A 4,125-nucleotide genomic window follows, 5' to 3' on the forward strand; every position below is an offset into this window, starting at 1 on the left:
TTCCTCTCTATTCCATGGATGCCATGGCTCCCAAAGGGTAGGATCCCCTCCGAGATTGGGTCTATCTCTCCATTTGTCTTCTCTTTTTGCTACCGTTTTCTGACCGCTTCACCGTTTCCTAAATATCCGATGATCCGTAAGTCTGATCGGGATGAAATTTTGAGGGTTTTTTTACCAAAAAATTATCTTTTCTACAACGAAAGTATAGCCCAACCGACTTAAGGGCGAGCCACAAGCCATGAGGGCGCGACCAACCCCCCTTGTCATGCCCTGTTGGTTTTTGCCTCCCTCGGGCACCATGTTGTGTTGCTTCTTCTTCCCAAAATTTTATCGTGTTTGGACTTTGTTTCATATGGAATTTCTGTGAAACAAAAAACTCACAAATATGGGAACTTGCACTAGGCAGTGAATAAGTAAGTTAGTCCCCAAAATAATGTAAAATGTTGCCAAAAGTATTTGAAAGTAGTAGAACATTGGCATGAAACAATAAAAAATTATATATATGATGGAGACATATCACATATCCATGGCCAGAACGAGGGACACATCCCCAGCCCAGTCGAACTTCAGGATGAGCTCACGGTAGCGAGTGCCTACCTTGAGAACGTAGAGGGCCTGGTCCTGAGTCACGTTCTCCACAGTGTTATGTAGATTGTTCTAATAATACCCAAGTGCAAGGAATCATCGTAGTACTATTGAAAGATGGAAGTGGTACGTAGGGAGTGTCGAACCCACAAGGAGCTAAAGGTAACATTAATACTCTCTCAAGTCCTATCTTCCACCGATACGAATCTACGTACACCGAACATTTGCTTCTATCAAGTAACAAGAAATAAATCTGCATTGTGGTATCAATAGGATAGGTTTGCATGATTCTGATGAACTAAAATAAGAAGAATACTTTCTACACAAATAGACTTATAATATATCACAATATATTATAATGAACAAGTGTGTAATAATGATGCTATGATGTTCAGAATCATCCTAGGCAATTGATAACAAGATTGGTAAATCTTTCCAATTTTATATGAGGGAGAGACATGAGATAACATACTTTTCGTACTTGGATCATATGAACTTATGATTAGATCTCTAGAAAAGTCTGCAACTACTAGAAAACATTAAGGTAAACCCAACCATAGCATTAAACATCAAGTCCCTTTACCACCATATGCAAACAACTCCCTTACTCGGGCGTAAACTTATGTCACTCTAGCCACACACATTAAGGAAATCATGAAAAAATTGCAAAATCTACAGCGAGACTTCCCTCACGTATGCGCAACACAAAGGGCACCATAAAATAGCACCAAAATAAAACATACACTCAAATCAATCAAGATCATCAATCAACCCAAAGAATAAGATAATTCTACTCAAACATACTACGATGGCAACACATCATTGATTAATAATATGTGGCACGAAACACCATGTTCAAGTAAAGGATTACAACGGGGTGCTGGAGAGTGGAAAACTGAAGAGATATGAGGAAGGTGATGAAGACAGTGATGTTGATGAAGATGATCACCACAACGATGGTTCCCCCGGCCGCACTCCCACGCCACCCAGAGAGAGAGGGGGGGAGAGAGTCTCCCCCTTTAGATTTCCTCCTCCATGGCATCTCGCTAGATGGGGAGATGTTCTCCCCTCTGGTCCTTGGCCTCCATGGCTCTCGGAGAGGGGATAGCCCCTCCGAGATTGGATCTCTCTCCCTGTTTCTCTCGTGATTCCACTTCTGTTTTTGGCACTTCACCGTTTCTTAAATATCCTTAGATCTGTAACTCCGACCAGACTGAAATTTTAAGGGTATTCATTAGAGAATTATCTTTCTTCCGGCAAAACAAGGGCCCCAACCGACTTAAGGGGGAGGCAGAAGCTATAATGATGGGGCCAAACCCCTAGGCGTGCCCTGTTGGCTTGTGCCTCCATTGGGCACCTTGTTTCTTTGATTCTTCTTCCCAAAATTCACATAATTTTTTATCGCGTTTGGACTTTGTTTGATAAAGAATTTCTATGAAACAAGAAACACACAAAAACAAAACCTCACACTTCACACTTGGTATGTAAGTTAGTCCTGAAAATAAAACAAAATGTTGCCTAAAGTATATGAAAGTTATAGAATATTGGCATGAATACTTCATAAATTATCGATACGTTGGAGACGTATGAGCATCTATATGCTTTATTCCTGATCGTCCTTGAGAAGTTAAATGATAAAATAAATAATTTATGAAGTGTGAATGCTAGCATAGTATAAAAGATTGATCAATGTTACTTCCAATCACTTTTTCTAGCATCATAAAATAACAACTCTTTTCTCTTAGAACTTCTCATGATCAAGTAACAAGTTATTCACATGTTAAAGTATAGACCATAAACTTTCTTGAAAACTAGTAAACTATGTTTTCAATCAAAAAACAATTGAAATTCATCTTATTTTCAGAAAGGGTCAATGTAAGAGATTTGATTTAGCAAATTCCACATACTCAACTATCATTTAGTCTTCCATGATTGGTAACACTCAAGGCATATTTTTGGAGCAAGCAGTTTCAATCTAACACATAGGAAGATAGGGGATTAATGTTCCGCCGCCCAACTTATTTATCTCATGGATAATGTCAACAATAATGAATCATGGTGACCCATATCCAACATGATATATGTGTCTGGATCTTTCCCCACTAGATGATGCTTGGCAACGAAAGAATTAATAGATTGGAATAGGGATGAACATTATTGACTCTTGCAATAAAGTAAATGTAGAAATGCATAAAAGTAAAATATAGGCCCTTCACAGAGGGAAGCAGAGGTTGTCATGCAATTTTTTATTTTGTATGTGCAATCTCTTAATGAAAGGACCATCACTTTATATTTCCCATTGTGATAGCAAACTTTATTATGTGGTCCGTCCCTTTTATTTCTTTGCCAGCGCAAGATCGTGCAAAGCTTATTTTCCCCTACAATAAAAGATCATACATCCTTAGGAGCAACTTTTATGGCTTTGTGCACGGATGACAACTTACTTGAAGGGCTTATTCAATCAATAGGTAGGTATGGTGCACTCTTATGGGAGGAAACTAGGTTTAAGGCTTATAGATGCACAAATAGTATATCTACTTAGTGCGAATTTTTGGGATATCAAAAGATCTAAAGAAAGAACCACATGTTAGATGTGGGGATCCCGACTCATAAGTTGTAATCATCGAATATATGTGCATAGTGATCCCAGAGACCAATGTTCACTGAACACACAAAAATTGAATAACAAGAGTCCAAAATTCATTATGTACCATTCTATTCTGATATTGGCTTCATGGCCAAGTCTTCATATATTTGCAATGGAAAATCTTCACTCGACGGCGTGAATACACACATTCTGACTGGGAAGCGTCCTAGCTCGCATGTACATCATCAAGGTAATCTTCATAATATCCTATTTCTCTTATGCCTGGCCAATAAAATAACCCCAGGAAAGGAAATGGGTACTTTGAATGTACTCGCAAGCAACTCGTGTTTGGAACAAGGCAATAACAATGCATGAGATTGCACTAAGTAGGTAAGTTATAGAAATCTAGTTTGGAGCGAAATGTCATGATCAATCAACTTGTAAAAGCATGCATCAATAGGTTGTAGATATCCATACACTACAGGAATCAACTTCTTTGTCGTCTGCCAAAGTAGACGGTAAAGGGGTGTTCAACCGTCGGTAAAGGCCTTTGCCATCAGCCTCCTGTCAGCAAAACTTCTACGACTACTGTCGTCGGTAAAGGCCCTTCTTTGTCGTCTTCATAGACAAAGCGGGTGGCAAAGGAGTTTGATGTCAGCCAGAGGTGTAAGGAGACGACAAAGGTGTTGAGACGGTAGCCGACAGGCAACTACTCCGTTAGGTGGCTAATGGAGTATTCACCGTCTGCCTTCTTTAAGTTCTTTGCCGTCTGCCTTCTTTAAGCTCTTTGTTGTCTGCTTTTTTAAAACTTGTGCCATGTGCCTTCTTTAAAACCTTTGTCGTCTGCCTTCTTTAAAACCTTTGACGTCTGCCTTCTTTAAAACCTTTGTCGTCTGCCTTCTTTAAAACCTTTGTCGTCTACTTTCTGGGGCAGCACATGGCAAAGTACCAAT

This window comes from Hordeum vulgare, chromosome 4H, assembly GCF_904849725.1.
Source record: "Hordeum vulgare subsp. vulgare chromosome 4H, MorexV3_pseudomolecules_assembly, whole genome shotgun sequence".
NCBI lineage: Eukaryota > Viridiplantae > Streptophyta > Magnoliopsida > Poales > Poaceae > Hordeum > Hordeum vulgare.